At 46.0% G+C, this 25651-nt stretch overlaps 1 pseudogene; it reads right to left on the bottom strand.

The window, feature by feature from the left end:
* Nucleotides 1–22558: 22558 nt before the first annotated feature.
* Nucleotides 22559–25293, bottom strand: LOC141026159 (protein FAR1-RELATED SEQUENCE 5-like; annotated as a pseudogene).
* Between the last annotated feature and the right edge of the window lie 358 nt (nucleotides 25294–25651).

The raw sequence follows: 25651 nt of genomic DNA, 5'->3' as shown, positions 1-25651 counted from the left end.
CGGCGTACCAAAGGCGGCGCGGTCGACTTCGCGCTGGTGAGCCTCAGTGTGGCCTCTCATGGAGGCTATCTTCTGGCCCTCCGCGATGAGGGCGAGGCGGCGTGCCTCCAGAGTTTCGACGTCGGCGTCGGCCGGGATGGGGACGGTCAAGTCATGCATCGCCGCTTGTAGGGCGTCGTGGGCGTTCTCGCCCGAGTCGGCGCCGTGGCTGATGACCAGCACCTCAGTGACAGCGCTGCTGCCACTGTCGGATCAAGGGAGAGGGTCGTCGAAGATTACCACGTCGGAGGGGTAGGCGTCGAGCGATGCCGTGTCGGAGTCGACAAGCATCGGGTCGGTGGAGCCGACCGACTCCAAGTCCAGAGCAAGCTCGCTGGAGACGTGAAGCTGGTCGAGGAGGCTGATGAGGCGGCTCTCGGGGTAGTCTGTGCCCGCGTCGGGCGCGGGCTCGTCAGAGATGCGAGTCTCGCCAAGAAGGTTGGCGAGGCAGCTCGCCGCGCAAGCGTCGTCGACGCCTTGCAGCGCGTCAAGGCAAGCTCCATCAGGCGTAGCAGGCTGGCTACGCTCGCGGGGGAGGAGAAGGGTTCCTGTCCAGAACAGGTCTCCGGACGACGGTGCACCTGGCCCCATGGTGGGTGCCAAATGTCGGGTGGTAGGTGCGACATATGCCAACGGGTGGCTTATCATTGTGGGAGCCATTAAGACATCGCCGGTGCCTGGAAACGGGATAATGCGAAGACATGCACGCCGGCGGATCTTACCCAGGTTCGGGGCTCTCCGTGCAGATAACACCCCTAGTCCTGCTCTGCGGGGTCTCCGCATGATCACTAGATCAATACAAGTAGCTACAAGTGCTCCTTGAGCTGTTTGGCTAGAGGAAGAAGAAGGGCAAGGCTAGTTCTCCTTTTCTCTCTATGTGGTGTGTGAAACTCCATGAGATCAACCCTTTGCATGGGTGTCCCGGGGGGCTTATATAGGCCTACCCCCCAGGGGTCCAATGGTAATCCGGATGGGCACGGGTCCCAGCCGTCAGTGTCTATGCTCGCCGGCTTCTCCCTCGGCCATTGGGGCCCGCCGACTGGTGGGTCCCGCCGGCTGCCGGCCTCTTGGCCGACAGGCCGGCCCCACCGCTTGGGAGCCTTGTCGGCGGCTGGTTACTGTTGCCTCGCCTCTGATGACGAGGGCTTTGTCGAGGTAAGCGTGGCTACAGTGCCGCCTCCTTGCGGGCTCTCACTGTAGCCTCACCTCGTCTTGTCTCCTTAATGAGGCACATGTTTCGAGGGGGGGAGGTAGCCGGCTATTGGGAGCCGGCTACGCCCCTGGCTGACTAGGGGAGGCCGGGCCGCCTTCGAGCGTTTCTCTGGCTAAAGGGGCCCGCCGCCCGCGGGCCATACTGGCGTCTGTCGTGGGTGACATCGAGGTCAACATGGCTACAGTGCCGCGCCGGACGGGTGATGGCTGACCCGTACGGCGCCATGTGACCATGCCTGTTCCGGGATTCGGGGGTAGTGGGCTGTACTGCGGCCACGCCCCGTCTTATCACCATTATGTGGATGCAGTCTTGGTGGGTGCAGTCTTGGCCGGATTCTAGGAGTCGGCTTTCTTCATGGCCGGCCTCTGGGAGTCGGTCCTCTTGGGGCCGGCTCCCTGGAGTCGGCCATCTCGTACCTTTCTTTGGGAGGGTTTCTGAGGCCGGGTCGCCTTCGGGTAGTCGGCCCTTGGGATAGCCGGCCGGGGGAAGGCGGCCCTATGCTCTGTATGCTTGAAGGCTTGAATGGCCTGATAATTTTTGGAAGAGCCAGGGGGAGTTGGTTAGGCTACCCGTGGCCATTTACTCCGACACAGGCTCAGTGATTACATGGCCCACCTCACACTATCACCGTGCGACACCTAACTCTTTACATAGTACTCCCTTCGTTCCTAAATATTACTAGATGAGTCCCCGCGCGTTGCCGCGGAACAGCGGTATATCTCTCTGCGCAAAATTATCGATTTCATAGAACTAAAAAAACTCTATAACCGCATGACAAATGTGGTAGCCAAACTAAATAAACTCCCATCATCATTTAGATCAACCCACGTAAGGAAAAAAGATCAGCCAACTCCTACTGCATATTGGGATTATATTTTTCTTTTTGACATGTTAATGGGACTTAAAAGCTCACTTAATTACATGCATGCTACCGGTGCATGCTTGCATGCAGACATGTTGATGTGATTTAAAACCCACTCACATGCATGTGCCACGGTATTTCTGCATGCTTGCATGTGGCTTAGTGCGGAGCCTCTCAACGTCTAGATCAGACGGCTATTATGGACTGATTTACTTCATCTAACGGCTACATCAATTTTGATGATGTGGCTCAAGGAGAGGATAGAGAATTCCTAGTAGTGGGGGCTAGCTATTACTAGTAGATAAGTCTTTGTAGAGATTCCACTACATACGGAACAAAATGAATGAATCTACACTTAAAATGCATCTATATACATCCGCATGTGGTTCATGGTGAAATCTCTACAAAGACTTATATTGAGGAACGGAGGAAGTACTAGTATAGTACGTACTGTAATTTATCAGCGAGATAAATTTGTACAATGCTATGAAGCTTCCAGCTTTTGTTACATGTATCTTGCGTCCAAGGTTGCCCGTTGCAACATTTCATCAAATACAAAGGAGACTAACATGCATGCTATTGCATCTCAATGATTGACGGATCATAGCAAATATGTACTCCCTCCGTTCCAAAATAAGTGTCTCAACTTTGTGCAAACTTTAGTACAAAGTTGTACTACTACTAAAGTTGACACTTATTTTGGAACAGAGGCAGCTAAAGAAAAAAACGATCCATGCAGTCCCTAGCCCTTGAACCGTGAACCCTGACCAGGCTTCAATGTGCTGGCAACGTTCGAGCTTCCTAATAAATGAAGTTTGCAACCTTTTGACCATCGGATCATTTTGTGCAGTTTCACCAAAATCGAGATGAGCATCCCTGTGGCAAATAAATTGAAGAAGCGTGATTAGAATAAGATTACTGGGACTAGTTGATGAGACATAAACTCATCACAAATACAGTACGTAGAAGCTAGTAGAGGTATGTGCGGGGCAAAGAAGTAGAGCAATATCCACATGGAGTGATGTGGGCAGCTGGAGCAGTGGTGCAAGCCGGCTGTAAAGGGAGTTGTACCTGAGGGACGTAGCTCAACCTTGAGGAGGGCGGTGGGAGGCGGAAACTGCCCACGTCGCGGCAGTCAGCAAGGGACGAAGGCAACCTCACCGGGTTTGTGAGAGAGAACGGCGGGGACCCCTGATCGGGACGTGCCGACAGTGGGTTTTCGCCGTCGGCGGCGGCCACCGCATCTACACTAAGCATCCACCCCTTCCCCAAGCGGACGTGATCCGCCGGGATGTTAGAGATGTGGCCATAGTCGTTTTGTGCGAGAAAGTGTGAAGAGAGCAACCCCAGCAAGCAACCGTGTAGGCTGGCCCGTCCTGACTATGTATATAGTGGAGCGGTTTCCTTTTCTCTCCATATGAACCTATCATATTGCGTACGTGCCACTGAAGAAAAAAAACTTTATTTATAAATGACGCGGCACCTACTACTCGTTCTCCTATAACCTTGCGCTTGGCATCTCCAAAATATTAACCTTGCGATTGGCCCTTCGCCTCTTCGGGAAGTCGAGCAATAATGGTAGTGTAGTATATATCGTTCTGGCTATATGAGACCGAATGAATTGTTGCACGTCCACCACGTGGGCGAGGGGCGAGGGAGAGTGCTACATACGGAGCAAAATGAGTGAATCTACACTCTAATATACGTCTATATACATCAGTGTTTGGAGTATGTAATAGTAGTTCATATTGAAATCTACTAAAGGACATATATATTCCAAACAATATGATATAATCTCTATAACCAAGGTAGTAGGGATGAGGAGTAAATGGAGGGAGTAGTAAATTTTTCTCCTCGTCCTGCGAGCCACCGCGCGCATGGGCGAGGGAGCGGGCGTAAGGCGGAGCAAGCTTCACCTCATCCTGCGAGCCACCACGCCCGTGGGCGGGGGAGACGGCGTACTAAGCAAGCTTCTCCTCGTTCTACGAGTTGATGGGACACATCAAAAGTACTCCAGTGTATAGAGCCTTGCTTCTAAGGTAGGCCCCACATGGTTTGCCTCTTTTTTTAACATAACACGTCAAGTCGCAATTTGTTTGTTCACCCGTGGTAGACGATCCTCCCTCCACCAAGTGGACAACCAGTACACGTGCCAAATTACCACGTGGGCTGCCTTTTTGTCCAGAAATGAGCTCCACTGTGTACCCGCGCGGGTGTGATTAGGAAAGAGATGGGAGTACGTGCGCCGTGCATGCACCTCTTCTCTGCGTGCACGTCGCCCACCTACGTGGGTGTGTGTGAGAGATACAAACCGCATTCGTGAGTGTTTTTTGTTTTGGGGTGGGGGTGGGGTGGGGGGTTGATTCCGTGAATTATTTGTGGCAATATGTGTCGATGACATCTCAAACAAAATTTTGCATGCAATGTGTGTGAAATGGAGGCCTATCCATATCATACATAGAGGGTCGGGCAATCCACGAGAAGAGAGGGAGGGGTCATAGCTATCGATAGAGTCGAAGAGAGGATCAAGTGGGTGGGTGCGAGATCGATGAAGAGAGCCATCGAAATTGTGTGTGTGTGTGTGTGTGCAAGTCAAAGATATAGGGCGACTGGCCTACCGGAACGTTAGAGGGCACATGTCAAGTTTGTGTGTGGCAGGGAGACATGACTAGAGCGCTCGATGTATCGGTGTGTGTGGGGGGAGGGGGTGGGGGGAGGGGTAGGCAGAGGCCTAACTATAAAGGTGGAACGACTCGTATATGTGTTGAGAAGGAGAGACCCAGCTATGTCTTGAGGGAGATCGGTCGACATCCATACATAACTGAAGGACGGGAAATATGATGGGACAGAGAGAGAGAGAGAGGAGAGAGAGAGGGTGGGAGAGGGAGGGAGAGGGGTAGAGTGCTGGATGGGTGATGGAGTTGCTTCTCGAAGATGGTGGGAGAGGCCTACTAGACAAACTGAGGGTGGAACTGCAATGTTATCAATAAGAGTGGGGATGTGTTTCTGTGTGTGCCCGTGCATGATAGATCTGTCGGGACGCATCCATGGATGATGAAGGGGAACCATGTGTTTGGTAAGCAAACCTAACTAGATCGGTAGATCAATTGTTGTTTGTCGGAGGAAGGGAGAGACACAACTAATGAGCTAGATCGATTGACGTGTGGGTAAAAACGAGTTATAAGGACCTAGCTAGCTATATGTATAGCGAGAGATCGGTCGGTGTACGTCCACTTGTTAGAGGCAAATAAGGCCCAGCGAGACAGATAGACAGAGAGAATGGAGCTAGGAGGTGGTGCGAGAGGCCCAACTACTAGCTAGATAGGGGGAGGAGTGTGCGGTTGTGAGATCGATGAAAAGAGGGGCGAGAGTTTACACGTGTGTCTGACCGTATGAGAGACACGAGGCAAGGACACATAAAGGAGGAGATTGAAGGTGTGTGTGTATGTTGTAGGCAGGCATCGCTGGAGAGGTTTATCGATCGGTGTGTGTCGGAAAGGAGTTGTGGAGACTCTGGGAGAACGACCAAAAGAGAAAAATTAATGTGCCCGGTGGATAGAATGCCGAGGGAGGGGGAGGGCCAGGAGGGCGTGTGCATGCACGAGAGAAAGTTAGTGGTAGCTACAAAGGTTAGAGGATTGTGTGGGTGTAAGAGACTAACAAAGATCATAATTTGATATGAAAGCGGATTCATATATTTGAATAGGAGATCATAGTGTTTTAAACATTGCATGCATGAATATAGCGGTGATACACGTGTTGTGCACATGTTATACCATAATGTGATAATGCATGGCGTTTGCAACTCGCAGCTAAATGCCGAACAATCTAAACCATACTATACATCAAACAATCTCACATTTTATTTGAATTTGTGATAATGTGTGGCGTTTGCAGCTTACAACTAAATATCAAACAATCTAAACAATACTATATATCGAACATTCTCACATTTTAGGCGTAGGGTGTGGGGCACCATACATAATGTGTGGTGTTTGCAACTCACATCTAAATACTTGTAGGCGTAGGGGGCGGGCCACCATACATAATGTGATAAACACATTATACATATGAGACATGGTTTAGATTATGAAGATCTAGCTAGAGCTAGAAATGTAATGTGATTTGAAATCAAAATAAAGTGGATTCAAAAAATCTAGTTCGAGTTCATATAGTACACATAATTCATATGTAACTCGAGACTAATCATGTGGTGTGCTGTGAAGATAATGCACAAACGATGGTTTAACTTGACAATAATGATGATTGTAGATGTTATTAAAACAGAGAAACGAATTCAAATGCTTTGACTTCACAACAATCATTACTGTAGGTCTTATTCAAATAGAGAAACGAATTCAAATTTAGTTCATATTGAAGCGGTAGTATATACATTTGGAATGCACTAAAACGTTCATTTGAGTAGTAGGTTGCATGCATTATACACGTAGCGAAATATTTTAATTGAACATAACATGAATTCAAAGTTTTGAATGACATTTGTAGTGCGCATTGATTTGGTACAGTACACGTTAGGCTTGTCCGGAAATTTCAACGCGCGCCTTGTTAGCCTGAAATATTTAAGATATATCTTTGTCTCGTTGTGCCCCGACAACTCCCTCCATCTCAACCCGCGCCTTGCTATTCCGAAATTACAACACGCGCGAAAACTCCCACCTCCTGTGAAATTCTGACACGCGAAATGCCCGTGGTACCCCTGAACCGAAAGAACCGCCTCAAATCGGTGGCGGTACTTTCGTAACTTAGCCCACATTTCGGACAAGCGCTTCTCTAAGCCATGGTTCCCCACTGCCATCCCATCGGCCCACCCATTCGTACACCGAGGCCGCGAAAAGCCGCGACGAAACCCCACACCCTGCTCTGTCCGCCACCCAGCCGGAGCCTCTTCCCCGACGACGTCGTCCACAGCAACACCTCGACGTCCCTCATCCACCGTACCGGATGAGGATCCGTCATCACTCTCATCGTCCCGCCAGCTTAGCCACCCCGTCCTCCACCTCCAAGGAGCTGCCCCGACGTTCCCCACGTCTTTCGCGCCACCTCCATTCCCACACCGCCGTCTTCACCAGCACCACCGGAAGAGCATCATCATCACCGTTTCCTCGGATGAAGCTGCGGCCTAATCGGCGCCACCAAAGAGGTTGTACACTAATCGCCGCATTTTCTTCTTGATTCGATCTCACGGTGCTGCCGGCGCTCGGTCCCGAGCCGACACGGCGCGGCTCCATCCACGGCGGCGTCGCCGGCCACTTCCTCCATGGCGTCGCTCCCTCGGCGGCGACATCCACATCAGTAGGAGCTGCTGCTGCTTTAGCTCTCGCTCGCACTGCTGCTCTACTCTTGCTCTCGGTCCCGTGCCTGGTCTGCTCTTGCTATTGCTCTTGCTCGCGCTGCTGCTCTCGCTCTTGCTCTTGCTTGCGATGCTGCTCCGATTTAGCTACACTTCAGTCGACTGAATCGACTTTTGGGTCAGTCGATTTTCAGGGGGTGGGGGGGGGCTCGCTGGGGTGAAGGAAGAACCAGCCGCAGTGGGGAGGGGGGCTCGCCGAAGAGGTACCCCACTATCTATCTTAGGGTTCAGGATGGGGGCGGTGGTCGCCGGCGGTGGCGGGGCGTTGGCGGGGCGGTGGCATGGGGATCGCCGGAGAAAAAGCTCGGCACGGGGGCCTAGAGGGATCGCCGGGGAGGCGGCGGACCGGCGGTGGGGAGTGTTTTCGGGGCGGGCGGGATGGCGCACCGCCGGCCGCGGGTGGCGGGGGGCTGCTGTTTGGCCGGTGGTGGCTGGCGGCTCAGGGGGTGGAGGTTGAAGATGAACCGTAGGCCCTTGACTTCGTATCCAACGGCTGCAAAATCGACTGGCCAGAGATGAAAAAGTCAGTCGACCGACGTGTAGCCTCACCTTGCTAGTGCGTTCAGTTTCGACAGCAAAATTCAGTTTCGACAGCAAAATTCAGTTTCGACAGTTAAGTTCTGTTTCGACAGTTAAGTTCAGAGATGAGCGGCTGATGTATTTTACATCTAGCACTTTGTGGTTATGTATTTTACGTCATGTATTAGAGATGCTATTAGAATTCCAGTCAGGTTAACGTTGTTCGTTGTCTCTCTTGTCCTGCTTCAGCGTCGGCGTCGTACAACTCACCGGAGCTGCTCCAACGACGAAACCCTCCATCACAGCGGAGCAGTACCTCGGGCTCCATCTCCAGACGCCTAAGATCTTCTTCCCCTCCTCCGGCAGCAAAGTCAGCCGGAGCATCCTCACTGGCCAACCCAATCACGCTGAGATCGACATGGCTTCGCCAAAGAGGTTGTACACTTGTTGTATCTCTTTTTTACTCTACATGTTATATATATTGTCCACTGAGCACACGGATTTGTTCCTTTAGTGTCTCCATGAAAGAAAAAACGTAGGAATTTTAATTTTCACTTGTCCTCCTTTTCAAATTCCTATTCATGAAGCACAAGACTAAGAGATAGTAGCATAATAGCATTATAACCATACATTTTCTTGTGGTTTGACTTAATCTTACCATGCTTCTTTGCATCCTGTGATCTTCCAATTGTTATGAATCAAACACCCAGATTGGCAGAAATCCTGTGTTTTTAAATTCTCTGTTTTGCACGTGCATTCCTATCCTATTCCTGTCTATTTCCTATCCCTGCATTGTTGGAATCCTCCAATTCAAACGAGCCCTTATAGAATTACTTCTCTTACAGATAGTTGTCAAAGAAAACCTTGCGTGGTTTGTCCCGCTCCTGCTGCGCCGTCGTCCACCCCAGCTCAGCTGCTCCAACGACAGAAGGGTCCAGCACAGCAGGGATCCGGCCTCCAGACTGTCTTTCGCCGCCTCAGATCTTCTTCCCCGCCGCTGGCAGCCATGAAAACTGCATTACCATCATCAACCGAGCAGATGACCTTGAGGACTACACGGGTCCGCAAGAGAGGTCGCACTCTTTCGTGTCTGCTTACGTTATGCATCGCTTAATATTACATGCTACTTTATCGTCCTGTTCACCGATTAGACTCTGAGTCAGCTCCAAACTAATGGTCAAACTTGAGTTTTTAAATGGTTGTGGGGTACATATTGGGGCCGCTATCAATAGTATCTATCTACTATCTGGTTAATCTCCGGTGTCTACTATGAGTTTCATGTTGGGTGGGAAACAAACAGTAAAGAAGCCATTATCTGTATTTTTTAACTGAAGCCATTATCTGCCTGCTATTATTGGTTTTGGGTCTATCCACAGGTTGCTACCATCACTCTGGATTTCTGCATGCACTCCTTACATAATCTCACTATGTTTTATTCCTATGCATGACATTTATTGTAAACAATGGAACTGAACATGTAGAGCAAAAGAGACGAGCCTTGTGTGGCAATAAAATTTCATGCAGACGTCGCTCCATGGTAGGCGCAAAGGCAGCCCCCCCTCCACGCATTTCGGATTGTAATCGAGAGGAAGATATCTGTTCTAAGGGGGATTCAGAAGGAGAAGACAACTCCTATTTACCCCCTGAGGTCTTCGCTCTAACTTGGCATGCTGATGTTGGTTATATCATGCATATGGTGTCTTGCATTGCTTACTTTATACATCAAATATGTCATCTGCTTAGTTTAGACATCCTTTGTGCGAATGCCATCTGTTTAGTTTATTCATCGTTTATGTGAATTATGCAACGCCATCTTGTTTAGCCAGGCATCATATATGTGAATTTTGTAGTGCCATCCTGCTTAGCCAGTCATCTTATATGTAAATTATATCAGGCCATCTTTTTTTTCGTTACATATTACATTTGTCAACAATGTTAGTACATTCAACTGCTCTTCGTGTGCATCAGCCATTTGACACGGTGATGACAAATTCTGGAGTGAAAACAAGGTCTTCAGAGCAGACTATGCTATCTGACGAAGCGCATATCTCGCTGGTTACGGATAGCTCCTCAGAGGAGGATTCAGAGACAGATGACTAGTCCTATCCCCCCCCCCCCCGAGGTGTATGCTCTAACTTGGCAGGGTTATGTTGCTCATATCGTGCATATGGTGTCTCGCATTGCTATGTCATTTGATTAGTTTAGACATGCTTTGTGTGAATGCCACATGTTCAGTGTCTAATTACCATATATGTGAATTATGCATTGCCATCTTGTTGCAAGATATTATATATGTTAATTATACAATGCTATCTTGTTGCAAAGGCATTATATATGTGAATTATGCAATGCCATGCTGATTAGCCAATCATCATGTATGTGAATTATGTCATGCTATCATTTTTTTGTATTACGTGTTCCATTTGTCGACAACGTTTGTATATTCAACTACTCTTCTTGTGCATCAGCCATTTGAAGCGGTGATGGAAGTATCTGGAGTGAAAACAAGGTATTCAGAGCAGACAATGCTACCTGCTGAAGTAGACATCTTGCTGGTTACAGAGAGCTCCTCAGAGGAGGATTCAGAGACTGATGACCAGCCCTATTTCCCCCTTGAGGTCTATGCTCAAACTTGGCAGGGTTATATTACCCATGTCATGCATGTTGTCTTGCATTGCTTAGTTTTTACATCATATATGGATTGCCATCTGCTTACTTGCTTACTATATAAATCATATATTTGAATTATATCATGCCATCATGTTTACATAGTACATACACATCATCTATCTGAATTATGGCATGGCAACCCATTTAATAAAGACATCATATAGTTATATCATCTCATCCTGTTTAGTGTTTACAGTCATCATATTTTGAATTATGGCATTCTATCCGTGAATGTATGTGAATTATGGCATGCCAACCTATTTAATAAACACATTATATAGTTATGTCATGTCATCCTATTTACATAGTCTCATATTTTGAACTATGTCTTTCCATCTTTTTTAGTTAGCCATCATAATGTGAAATTGTGTCATGCTATCCTGTTTAGTTAGCCATCATATATGTGAAATTGTGTCATGCTATCCTGTTTGGTTAGACAACATAAATATGACTTATTTCATGCCCTCTTTTATTCCCCACTATCCATTGCACCTGTCTATCATACAATGTCTATACTTTCAATTACTTTTCTTGTTTATCAGCCATTTGAATTAGAGAGCGTGATGGCAGTATCTAAGGGAGTAACAACACGGTCTTCAGAAAAGATAGTGCTACCAGTTGATGCAGATAGAACCACGGTTGTACTTGCCCAAGGACCAGATCCACCACACATAACCCAGACTCTCGCAGATTGTACCCCTACCCAGTTGGACAGAGAACCAGCTACACCCCTTCTAACCCCAACCCCGGCAGATAGTAACCCAGTTCCAGTTGACACAGCACCGTCTCCATCACAGAGCACCCAAACACGAGCAGTTAGTAAGGGAACTGCAGTGCCCAAAGCATGAGGACCACCACTCCGAATCCCAACTCAACGCTTAATAAAGGAGAAGAAGATTTGTTCTCAGGTCAGGTTTTGTAGCTATGGTTCATACTCCTTTGCTCTTGCATTACTGTATTTACTCATACCAACTATTTTCAAATTTGAAGGATGGAATTGAAACTCCAATGGCGCAACAGGTATGTTTTAAACCTGTTTCTTTAACTGGTTTGCTGTTGTAACCTGCTCTATGTTAATTTCAGTTTCAATTGAATAAACAGTTATGTTCTCATGTCATGCACATTACAAGTGTTGTTATTGCTTTATAGTTACCCACACTTATATTCTGTCTATTCTGCTTTGTCTTGAACAAATATTATTTGAACTGTGTCTCTATCTTGATTTGGCAACAAAAACTAGAATGATATAGACCATAAAGTGACCATGGTACATAGATATATGTTTGTTTCATGCTGTTATCCTGTCCACTTTACTACTGAACTCATTTACCAAATGAGTTTCATATACAACATGGTAAACATGTGATGTGTCTGCTTGTTTCTCTTTTAGAATGCGGACAAAATATTGGAGAACAGTACCGCGTTATCCAATGGTAAAGGAAGTAATGCAGATAAGGTTCAAGATAGTGAGACATCCCTGTTGGTCTCCAAGAAAGCTGATAAAAACTATCTTGACGACAGTGAGGGAACCCAAAAGTCCTGTCTTGATGTAGTGTTCGAGTTACTGGCCACTACTGCTGGCACAAGCTCTTCGAACTCGCTGCCTGAATCAGTTCGTCTTCTTGAGTCTCAACTTCAAGTTGAAAGACATCAATCAGATGTGCTGCGACAGGAAGCTGAAGGACCGAGGAAGTCCTTGCAGAATTCAGATGCATATTTTCTGGTGCAACAGCAAGCGTTGGAGGATTTAAGGGCCAAACAAGAGAAAGTTAATAAGCTTGCTAAGCATCTTGCCAGCATTATGGGTACCCAGAATATTGTTTCTTGAGATCTTCTGAAGTGGTTTCAGTTCTGGATTTGTTTTGCTGCGGCGTTTATTTGCGCTGGTCGCCAACTTTGACAACCAGTGTATATGATATGCTGCTTTGTTCCCTATATTTGCACTGGTGGCGAACTTTTATGCCTAGTGGATGTAATATGTGTAATAGCCGTGATAGCCTAGCGTTAGTTGCTTGGTTATTTATTTCCTTGTTGTCTTGTTTATTTGTTTGCTTGTAGTCATTGCAGTTCTTTTTCCGTGGTTAGCTAGTGGCTGCAATAACCTATTTTTTAAAACTAGGCCACAATAACCATGGGCTAATATTTACTGTAGTGACACTGGGCCTCCTACTGGCCGTAGAAACAGTGGGCCTTCTACGGGCCATAGAAACAATGGGCCTTCTACGGGCCGTATCATCAATGGGCCTTATACGGGCCGTATGATCGATTGGCCAAACATGGGCCAAACAGACCGCATTATGGCCGTAAACGGGCTAGAGTTGGAATCGTCCGTTCATGGGCCGACCATAACGGGCCATCGTTAATAGGCCGTATTTGATGACGCTATGAAAACGGCCCAACATATTAACGGGCCACAAATGGGCCGACTGTAACCACGGGCTGAATTTGGCCCACAAGCAGAAAATTACAGTAACGGGTCGTAAGTAAACGAATGCTGGAAATGAGCCCAAGAATAAATAGGCTTTGAGAAGGCCGAAAGATAACATGGCTGGAAACGGCCCAACAGAATAACGGGCCGTTAATGGGTATAAAGTGATACACTGTTCATTACGGGCCAGTTTCACCACGGGCCGTTAATGGGTGTAAAGTGATACACTGTTCATTACGGGCCAGTTTCACCACGGGTCGTTAATATGCCAAGAGTTACATAGGGCCTCATATGGGCCGAAAGACGTCATGGGCCATACATGGGCCAGAAGTGTTAACGGGCTGGAATCATATTGGATGGCCCAGATGACGCTACTCGGCCTAATTCGGATAGGGCGTAATGGGCCTTGGGTTAGCAGGCTGTAAATGGGCTATATGCGAACAGGCCGTTAACATGCTTTCCATGGGCCGGCCCGCCACCTTTTGACCAAGTCAAACGGGCCGGCCTTTTCACAGGAATGGGCCTTTGTTGGGCCGTGCCACGTGTCGACGTATCATAGGCGTCTTCTGTCCAATGAGTGGATGACATCTGTCCCAACGATGAGTCGCCACGTGTTTCCTCCAGCCAATGATGATTTTACACGTGGAAAATCCCCATTGGTCGGGGTTGTTAACGGGTTATCGGATCCAAAACCCGACCCGATAGCTTAACGGCATTCCGTTACGGTGGATGCCACGTGTCGGTCACCCTTGACGAAAGCACTTCTGTGACGCGCGATTTATCGTCATAGAAGTGGACACTTCCGTGATGATAATTTTGGTAATGTCATGGAACACTTCTACGACAGCACAGGTATGACTATCTTGATTCTGTCATAAATTTGTCATGGATGTACATGCATGACAAAAAACGCGACCTACTGTGACAAACACGTATCATCACAGAAGTGTATTTTTTTAGTGAAAGCTGCCCAAATTTGTTTTGTGTTTGCGGAAAAATCGCGACCGGATCGATGGACGGACCAATACGGGCCCGTGTTGGATGGCTAAACACATCAGGGCTCTATGTTCCGGACGGTTGCGGGTGGTTTATAAGCGCTTTGGAGATGTCTTTATAGGACCAACGTTTGTACTAAAACATGGAAATGAATAGTTTGTTTCAGGCCGCCGAGCGGCCTTGGCAACATGGTCGGATCATGGATCCATGTTCACTTGTCGAAAAAAATGCAACATTATTGTTTCCTTCTTGTCAGGATTTTAGTCTAACAGATGCAAATGCGTGTTTCGGGCACCAAAAGTACACATTCTAGCAACTACATTGCATCATCAACCACATATGTTCACAGGCCTCCCAAATCTCAGTTAGCGTTCAATTTCTTCAAGTAACTCCGTGTATATATTGTACTTGCCATTTTAATTTGGTCCCTTAATTTATAGGACACATCCACATGCACAAAATCTTCAGTTAGAGGGAGTGATTTAAATTACATGTTACCTAAATTATTTCTATAGATTTCCCTTTATTTTAAATGTGCATGCAGGCTTTAGATGTTAGCACGGTTGTGTTCCTTAAGCAAGAAAGTTTATTTTGGATTACTTCTTTAGAGCTACTTGCGATGTCTCGCGGACTTTCATGTACTACTCATTAATGCCAGAAGATCGCATCCACCTACTGATTGTAAATTAATACGCAGTATTCACCAACCAATGGACATGACCTACTTCATTCAAAGACAGGAAAACAATCTGTGTCATGCACACCATATGTTCTCATATACAAGTGCGTTGCCTACTTGCCTCCATCAAATGGATACCTAGATACAACAAGAGCACGATTGAAGATACATGTTTGAGCTCACCTACACCTCGTGCGTGCGGAGAGAGCTTGGTCTACCTCTACTTATAGTTAGACAATCACGTCAGAGAACACATTTTTCTTATTCGGACGACCATAGGAACAAGAAATCTTATGCACTCATGGGATGACTTGGATTAGGTGTAAGAAATGAGTGGCACCGGGAAAAAGTCTCTTTGTATCTACATGATGCAATGGAGACATATCAACATCCTGCAATCCATGGTCAAGTCGTCACATAGGCAATCTCCTCCCATGCATTTTGTGCAATATTTTCTTGCCATGAATTCATTGGCAATCAGTGTCTTGTAGCGTTGAGGGCGGTGTGTACCGAGAACGATCACTACTCTCACTCTGCAACTATCCAATGCCATTGGTATATGCATTGAAAAAGAGAATTGTTTCCACGTTTTGCAAGAAAAATTAATTAAGCTCTAGTATCAAACATAACTCGTGGTTGTAGACATATGCTCATATACACATGTTTTTTTAAAGGGGATTACTCGGCCTCTGCATCACATGATACACACAACTATTTTATTAAATATAGATGCAGTTCAAATCATTGATTAGCAGACAATTGTATAATAATAAATAAAACACAACCCCAACTGGTTGAACCCGAGATTATATAGCCCATCCAGCCAAACTGGTTGAATAAACCCCATGCAACTATTTTCAGCCGGCTGCACCCAAAGACCATAAGAGTTTGCGCGTCCACATGTTGTAGTGATGAACATATACAATTTGAAGTTGTAGCCGACTAGATGATCTATCAAAAGCACAAGTCATTCCGGTAATTCCATATTTCCTAAAGAAAAGCACAAACTCCCACATGGATTTGGCCCTTCAATATGATGAATACCACCCAACCAGTTTCCAAACAAATTTGGAATACTCGTTGGCGATGCTAAATTGTATGTAATATGAATTGTGTGCCAAATCAAGGTACTAAACAGACATAAGAAAAATAAATGGTGAATTGTCTCCTCGTGGTCGCAAGAACAACATTTTTTGCTACCATGCCAGTTACGTTTAGCAAGGTTATCTTTGGTAAGTCCTATCTCCATCTGCAAAAACCACATAAAAACTTTGATAATGGAAGGAAACTTTGTTTTCCAAATATATTTTATGTGAAAAATAGGACAAGAGTTCATAAGATCCGCATACATAGACTTTATAGTGAAATTACCAATAGTGGTTAACCTTCACTGAAACAAATTTGACATGTGTGTTAGATTAATCAACATCAATTTAGAAACCAAATGGATCCCCTTATTCTATTTGTCACCCAGTAAAGCCCTGCGAAATTGGATTTTCAAAGGACTAGCCCTTAAGAAAGGCAGCCACTAGACCCCATTTTCTGTACACAATATTATACACTACTGGAATCAGGAAATTTCCCACCAGCCAGTTCTTTGCTATCAGCTTACAAAAAACAGACGACAGGGAACTGGCTGATGGCAAAGATATTATTTGCCATCAGCCAGTTCTTCAAAGATTCTTTGTCGTCCGCTAGCAAACGACAAAGAGGTGGGTGGGGTCTAGCGCTATAACGGCCCACCCCTCACCTCTTTGTCGTCTGCTAGCGGACGACAAAGAGGTTAGTACCTAACGTTCGACTAACGACCCACCCACCCCACGCCTCCTCTCTCTTCCCCCGTGCCATCTCTATCTCCTCCCCCGATCCCCCACCGCAGCCGCCAGCCACCCCCACCGCCCCCGCCGCCCCTGACCGCCCGCCGCCCTGCCCAGGCCGCCCACCGGCTGCCGCGGCCGCCCTGCCCCAGGCCGGCCCGCCCCCCGATCCCCCACCGTAGCCGCCGGCCACCCCCACCGCCCCCACCACCCCTGACCGCTCGCCGCAGAAAAGTGAAGAACACGAACACCCTTAAAAGTACATGCAACGATTTGCTCTTAATTAGCTAGTCTTCTAAATCACTAAGCTCCTAAGGGTACAACTCCTAGGAGCAACAACGATTTTGACTCGGTCCTCACAACATGAACTGGGTTGAGTCAACTCGTCCGTTTTGTCAGCGCTGGGCAGCCATGGGCCTGGGCTGTCGGTGGTGGGAAAGTAGGCCTTTTCTGCACGATAGTTTTCTCGGCCATGTTTTCACCGTCCAACACAACCACACGCGCCCGCGGGTTCCTATATGGCGCATAGGGCGCCCCCGAGCGACCAGGCGCGTACCCCCTTGGCACGCAGAGCGCTCGTATGGGCCGGCCCATATCCCATTTATTTTTCTTTTCATTTTTTCTTTAGCTCTCTTTTTTCTTTTTCTTTTATTCTTTTCTATTTCCCTATTTTGCTTTCTTTTCTTTCCAAATTCGTGAACATTTTTTTTATCAAATTCAAAAAATGTTCATAAAATTCCATTTTTGTTCATCGGATTGAAAAAATGTTCAACAAAATTCAAAATTTGTTCATCGAATTGAAAAAATGTTCACCAAATTCAAAAATTGTTCATGAATTTCAAAATATGTTCCCCAAATTTAAAATTTGTTCATCAAATTAAAAATTTGTTTGTTTTCTTCCAAAATTTGTAAAAATTATTTGTATCAAATTCAAAAAATGTTCATCAATGTGTAAAAATGTTCGTAAAATTTATTTTTTGTTAATGGGATTGAAATAATGTTTGTCAAAATTCAAAATTTGTTCATTGAATTCAAAAAATGTTCAGCGATTTCAGAAATTATTCACCAAACTCAAAAATTGTTTGTCGATTTCAAAATTTGTTCAATGAATTCAAAATTCGTTCATCCATTTTTCAAAAAAATATTCTTCAATAAAAATTTTGTTCATCAAGTTTAAAAAATGTTCTTCTTATTCAAATTTTGTTCATCAAATATAAAAAAATGTTCATCACTATTAGAAAAATGCTCATGTAAATATGTTCGTCAAAATAAATAAATTTTCGTTAAAATTCAAAAAAAGTTCATTATTTTGAAAGCACGAACAATTTTTTTTACAAAATTCATTTTTCTAAATTATGAATGATTTTAAAGAAAAACGAAAAGCAAAAATAGTAAAAAACGAATTAAAAAAACTGGGGCGTTCAGCCCCGCTCGTGGGCAGGCCCATTAGGGGCGCACGGGAGCGGACGGGTGCGCGCTGGCATGTTCGCCAACGCGTCACACGCCATATAGGAGCTCTCGCCGCGCCCCTCGTAAGACATCACCAACACACCTGTGAGCCCATTAGCACCAGACGCTTAAGATCACTGACAGGAAAGGCCCCACCAAAACCCAACACGAAAAAAAGGAATTGCAGCCCATTGTTTCCCTAGGAGCCGACACACAAATAGAAAAACTCCCTGCAAAATCCGTGTGGCACAACCGGTGCAACGAAGCACGCCCAATCCTTCTAGTAAACATTAATGGTAGATGAAGGAATTTGGTGATAGGAGTACTTCTCTAGAGATTACTTGAAGTATCTCACCTACCTGTACTCGCTTATATCAGAAAGATCATACCCACCTACTCATTTTAAATGACTATTCATATTCTCATGTACGTATACTCTCGCAGAGATACGGGATGCACTTCTTGCCTGTATATAACTATCGCGACCTCCGGCAGCTTGATACTTTAGTTCGAGCCGAGCATGGTGCACACACCTACAAGCAGTTCGATGATCCTGTAGGACATAGAATTTTCTCTGTTCGAACGTCCAGAGAAACAAGAAAACCTTCTACTAGACTGGTTGGAATTTTTTTTTAAGCATCAGTACAGACACAAGCGCTCATATACACGCGCATACCCTCACCCCTATGAACGCACAAACGTACACCCTACCCCTACGAGCACCTCCGAGAGACTGAGCCGGCATATCATCTTGAGATTTACGAAGTCACCGTAGGCGCCTCGTCGTCGATGGGAACGTCTCCTCCCACTGAAAGCGCATTGCCGGAAATCCTGAAATAAAATCCAGAAATAATGCGAGTACTAGGATTTGAACCCTGGTGGGTTGGGAATACCACTGTCCACCTAACCATCTCAACCACAGGTTGGTTCGCTAGACTGGTTGGAATTGAATATTGGGAATGAGCGGCAACAGGAGACGGTCTGTTACGCGCTTGCGACCTCCATCAGTCTCCAGGCTACCAATTCACACCATAGAATCCAATGGAAGGATTCATCTTGAATGCTCTCCATAAAAAAACTTGCTATGAACAGTCGTCTTTGCTGGACGATTGTGCAGCGAAGTAACTGATGACAGTGCCATTGTGCCCGCACTTAATAAACTATTCAAATCAATAGTCATAAAAAATTGGAGCTTCATGTATTTTATTCGAAAACGCATGTTCATATTAATGATACTATTTAGATATTGAACAACATATCTTAGAGAGAAACTTCTGCATTCATGAATGTGCAAACATTTGATTGGATATGCGCTCTGATTGTGCCCACCGCCCTCATCCCTCATTTTGCTTACATTGGCATTATCACAATTATTGCATGCAATTTGTGCCTCAATGTATATGACCTTTTTTTGATAAAGTGTATAGCAGGACCTGAAGGACCTGAAGGTCTGAAACAGGACAAGTTAAGTCCCTCTCCTGCCTGTAAGCGGTTTCACGACGACGTGGCATGGTTTGACCGGGTCTCTTTCCACGTGGCAATCCATGACGGATCTTCTTCTTCCATCTCATTCTAACTCAGCTAGGCATTTCGCCGAGCTACTAGCGCGCGTCGAGCAACAAGAGAAGGATGTGGGAGTGGAGGCCTCCACCAAGGTGGGTTTGGTCCTTGGCGACGTTCGCAAGGCCGCTGTGGCGCGTGTTGTCCGTCGTGCCGCCCGCGACACCGCGCCGAGCTCATGCCGTGGACTCGGTCTCGCTTCCTCTCCTCTGCTCTCACTCTCGCCACCCCGTCCAGTGCGCGGCAACGGCCACCAGAAGCCAAGCGCAGCGGCAGCGAAGCCGCTGAACCGCCGATCGTACCTCCCTCTCCTGCCGCCACTGTCGGTCACGATAATCAGGAGAGTGACCTCGATGATGGAGCTTGGTGTGTGGACGAGTGCAGCCGGCGGGCTGCCCAGTAGAGGCGCGCGTTGCTATTGCGAGCCCCGCTGTCGTGGCCATCGAAGCTTCAAGGTTGAGTAATGAGAAGAAGCAGGAGGTCTGGGCCGGGCCCCAAGCTGGAGTACCCAAACGCATCCATGGCGAGCGCGGGGACCATGGAAAGGCTCGTGCCTGGTTGGTGTAGAGGCGGCGCAGAGCTCATGCGGGAGCCCACGGCCGGCGCACCAGCATGCGGGAGTAGCCCAAGGGAGGAGGACGAACTGGAGAGGCTCGGTCGATGACATCTCCAGCGGGACTCCGTCGCTGGACACGGGGTGCATGGCGGTGACCTGCCGGAGCAGAGATGCACGCAATTGGCGATGCTCGGTTCATCTGGGCGTCCTTTGGTAGGAACCGGCGGTGATAGCACAGGCCTGGGAGCATAGGGAGCGGCAGGATGCAGCTACCGTAGCAGCTAGTGGCCCAGGAGCGCGGACGAGCAGCACACACCAACTGGTCAACGAAATGCCAGTCTGAGGTGGGATGAAAAGGGTAGATGATCTGAGTAGGAGAGAGAAAAAATGTCAACCGCACTATATTGGGTCAGAACCATGTCGAATACCGCTTTGGCTAGGATGAAGGGCAAAATTTGTCCGGTATTAAAAGTTGAGGGTGCAAGTTGTTCGGTTTTAGAATTGAAGAATCAAATCTAAACTCTGTCAAGAGTTAAGGAACAATTTTTTTTTTTAATAAAATGGAACAGGGTCGTTGGCCTGTTTGATCGACAGAGAAGTTTTCGCCCTACATTGAACAATGGAACGAACACTATAAAAACAATAGTTCACAAGCTCATACCAAACATGTGGATAGACACGGTAGCTATGAACAAACAAGGAAAATTTTGTCGAAGTTACGACAACTTCTTGACATGTCACCAAATTTTGTTCTTGATTGTTTTCTTCTTTGTAGTACTTGCTCTTTCATGGCAGAAACATGACTTCCACATCACCCAAAACCACTTGTGAAGCCAGTTCAGGGCGAAAGCTGGATTGTATTAATAGTTTGGTGTTCCAATTTCAATGGTGAGTATAGTATTGAGAAGTGGACTTTAACTAGGGTTTAGAGAAAAGATGGTGTATGGACTCAAGCTCATTGCAAAAAACACATGTAGGATCAACCATAGAACAATATTTAGCGAAATTATCTCTAGTTAAACTTTTATTATGCAAAATGAGCCAAAAAAAGACATGAATGTTGGGGGCACCTTAATTTTACAAATACAATCTTCTAAGTCAGAAGACACCCCCCCCCCCCAAATTAATAAGTTCGAGCATGCAAACATGGCGTTGTATCACGTGAATCCGGCATCCATGGTGCATCCATGTGTCCGCTCATTTTCAATCATCTGATTTAAATCGTGTGTGTCTCCTCATCTGAATGTCACTAAACGGCCCACCTCCGGATTTCTTATTTGCAAAAGTGCCCCCTGAACAATGAAAAACATCACAACCTCAATCTGTCCCTAATCCCTTTCGCCCACGTTGCTCTCCCGATGGCCCCGCCGATCTGGCTCGCCCTGTCCAGGCGCCAGTGAACCTCTGCACTCATACAACACGTCGAAGGTCTCCGCCGCCGAGTCAACCGCCCTCCCCAACCTCCGGAGTCGTCCACCTCATTGCCGGCCCAGCCACCGACGGCCGTAACCTCTGCACTCCACACTCGTCCAGCACGTCGGGGTCCCCACCGCCGAGGCAACTGCCTGCCCCAACCTCTACAGTTGTCCACATTGCCGCCGGCCCAGCCACCGAGGCCACCGACGGCCGTAACGTCTACACCTTCTACTGACACGCTGCAGACTAGCGTCAGACTCCTTGGAGAGCAATGACAACCAAGTCTCTGGATGCCTGTACTACTTGCACACTGAGCTTCTGAATGCCTGTACTACTTGTTCTTGTTCGATGTATGCATATAGTACTTGCAAATGAGCTTCTGAATGTGGATTGTGATCTTGTAGAATGCAACTATTGTTGGGTGTACAGCTTCAGAGTTGTGATCTTGTACAACTTCAGAGTTGTGAATGGAAATTGTAGAAACACACATCTATTTCTTATTACCTGTTCCTATTGGCATTTGAGGTGTCCCTTACATACTGCATGATGCAATATAACTCAAATGATGGTAGTCTGATGTATCTTCAAAATTTCTGGACATAATGCAGGCTAATAGTAGCTAGTAGCCCAAATGAATCCATGGATAAAACAGCCTGTTGCTGCTCGTTGGAAACCTAGTTCCTCTGTCTCCACTCAAATTTTCTTGAACAATACATAAACAAGAACAAGTTTCGAAAGCACCAGACACAACTGGAACACAAAGCATGTTCTGACCACTACATAGATTGAATTAAATACACATCCAATGTGACAGAAATAAGACAAAAGCTGGAGAATAAAAATAACTTCTCATCCATTACATAGATTGAAAAATTCAGTAAAACTAACAAAATGTAATTAATAAGCCATGTGTCTTCTACGGAGTTGCGGCTATCATGATTGACCATTTGGAAGCATGTCTTGCATATTCATGGTTTCTTTTCCTTGACCTTTTTTGCTTGGACAATTGCGACTGTCATGAAAACCTATTTGGTTGCATGTCTTGCACAAGCATGCAACCTTGGCCTTGGCTTCTTTGTTCCTCTCCTTTTGTTTTTCCCCATTCATTTCCTTTCCTCTTTTTATTCTTTACATCTCCCAACCAAACGAGCATCATTTGGCGGGTGTATGTCAATTTGAGTAGGAATGTGCAACCAATAAACGCCTCGTATTCCTCTTGCCTAGTGTGCTTGACTGCATTAGGAACCATTTGGTTCAGAGGCTCCTCAATGCTCAGAACACTTGCTACCAAAAAGTCCATGCCTTCATCTGATTGCTTGACTCTTTGAATTAGATCTTCCAAATTGTTTCGCACTGTTGAAATCTTCTTCCTTGCAGCTGCATCCAAGGAGTCGGCGGGCTTTTCTTCTAGAAGGTTCCCTTGTTCATCGTAAACACTCTCACCACAAAAAAAGAAGTCAACCATATGATTTGGAAAAAAATAATAGTAGTAATTATTATAACTTTCATACCTTTTACACCATTTCTGCCATCTTTCCATGATATAGAAGGTTGGAAGCTCCTGTTGATTTCCAGTTCGCATCACTTGGATAATATGGCGGCATTGGATTCCATGTGACTCAAATAACTTACATGAACAATTAGCTATCATGGTTTTCGTGTCACATCGGACCTCCCTTACCCTACTAGCACCTGTTTTGAAGGTCACTATTTTAATTCCCTCATCTTGTGCAATTCCTTGAACACAACAGTGGTCTCTTGCAGCAATAACTTGTTCCTGGAATTTCACAAACACCTCATATGTGAATACTTCACTACCTTGTCTCTCCATTGCCCACGGTGTCACTAATTGGGGGGGGGGGTCCTATGGATGCTTGAATTGTCTGCAATCAACTCCTCTTGACGTTGACATTATAAGGCTGTCTCAAATCTAAGCCAGAACTCAACAAAAGTGAGCCTGCGATGAATGAATCGATTAAAAATGAATTTGCACTTTCTGACCTTGAAGTAGTTCGCAGAATGCCTGCCAGTGATATGTCCATGAAATAGGCTGGTATCCACGACTCTCTAAGGCTAAACCTTTTAGTCAACCACTCATTATCCTCCAACCCAAAGTCTGAAATTATGGAATTCCACTGTAACTCAAACTCGGTCACAGTTTCTGAACCCCATACACATGCATTCATCCTCTTCCAAAATTCAGATTCTTCTCTAATCATGGGTGCCATCTTCTCGGGAAGTTTTTCCATTATATGCCGCATGCACAATCTGTGTACTGAGGTTGGAAAAACTTTATCAAATCCATTCTTGATGCTAGTAGCTTCATCGGTTATGATGAGTCTTGGCGCTACACCTCCCATTGCTCTCAGGAAGGTATCAAACAACCAAATATATGACTCTTTCTTCTCATTTAGTAAGAATGCAGCACCAAAGAACACACTTTATAAGTGATGATTAACTCCTGTAAATGGTGTGAAGATCATGTCATACTGATTAGTAGTATATGTAGAATCAAAGGATACCACGCTACCGAAATGTTTGTAGTTCTTCCTACTTGTGGCATCTGCCTAGAACACATACACGAACTGTCCTTCATCACTCACAACGAAATCATAGAAAATTGTTGAATTAACTTCCTGTTTTCTACCTCGCTGGGCCACAAACATTTGTGCGTCCGCATCCCTGATTTTTAATCTGAGGCCACGATAGTAGTTTTGCAAGTCTCTCTTTGTGCATCCAGCCTCTGCAAACCCACCCTCGCCGACGTGGAGGAGCATGTATGCCTGGCAGGTGCCTATGCTTGCTTTGCTGCATGTGTACAGTGTGTTCTTTGCTCTCGCGCTAACTCGACAATTTGATCTGATCAAATGATGCTTATCAGGTGACACAAGGCCAAGGCTATGGTGCTCGACCCATGATTCTATCTTGTAGGTATCATTATCACACAACTTCACAAAGATATGTGCATCACAACCACACCTTGTGTCCATGTTCTTACGCCTTTTCTTTGATGGATGCCAATCATGTTACCCTTCTGTGACTTGAATCCTTCTCTGTTACACATGTATCGTTTAGTACGAACTACTTCATTTTCCAACTTCTTTTGCTGTCCGATACGAACTCCAAACCAGAGTGATGTGCATAAGATTTGTAGAACTCCTCCACAGCCTTCAGTCCTTCAAATGTCATCCCCACTTTAGGCTTCAAATTATCTTCACACTCAGGTATAAAAGACGAGCACTGGAACATAAATAATGAATAAATAAGCACCTTCATTAACAAAAAAATTGAACTGAATACAACCATAGTCAGTGAAAGCAATTGACTTACAAAGAGAGGCGCACTTGCTTTCTTTATGGGTGTACTAAATCCTTTCCTGCTCATCTGCATTTGCTAGCTATTTGTTGATCCCATTGCTGCACCCACATGTACATGATAAGCCCTGTAAATTAACCGGATAAATGACACAATATTTGCATAGGTAGTACATCCCAATCTGTATTCAGCCAACAATGCTAATGGAAAGGACTGAAGCAAAGTGATCTGATACGTAATTTAGTATATAATGATAGTCCTGTAACTTGGTATACTCCATGCAACATGGCAACAAGTCATAAAAAATAACAGAGAGACATTTTCACAAAAGACTTAATTTTCATCAATTACAACGTACACAAATCAATTAGAGTTCTTTCTGATTTGTTACCTGACGCTCCATGTGTCGTACTTAAATTCAGTTCATTGTCTGCAGTTGTAGAGGTTTTTGTGGCCATAGCAGTGCAAGTGAGATGGTCTTCCTGATGGGTACATGTTGAGGAAAATTCGGGGTCCCCACATGCATTAGGGAGGAACGAGGGCAAGCAGGTTCTAGCCATCGAAGTTGACGCAGATTCATTGTCCCTGACTGCAGAAATCGCCATGGTTGTTGGTTGTGCTATATCCAACAAGGAGGACTTGTCCACCAAGCTGATCGGGAGTTGGGAGATGGATTCCTTCATGGTCATCGTGGCGATTACCAGTGGCCGTGATTGATCAGGCAGATGCATGCCGCGGTGGCCGTCGTTGGGATACAGGTC

This window comes from Aegilops tauschii, chromosome 6 (genome assembly GCF_002575655.3).
Source record: "Aegilops tauschii subsp. strangulata cultivar AL8/78 chromosome 6, Aet v6.0, whole genome shotgun sequence".
Classification (NCBI taxonomy): Eukaryota; Viridiplantae; Streptophyta; class Magnoliopsida; order Poales; family Poaceae; genus Aegilops; species Aegilops tauschii.
The sequence above is the reverse complement of the archived record's forward strand: the minus strand, read 5'-3'. Positions and strand labels throughout refer to the sequence as shown.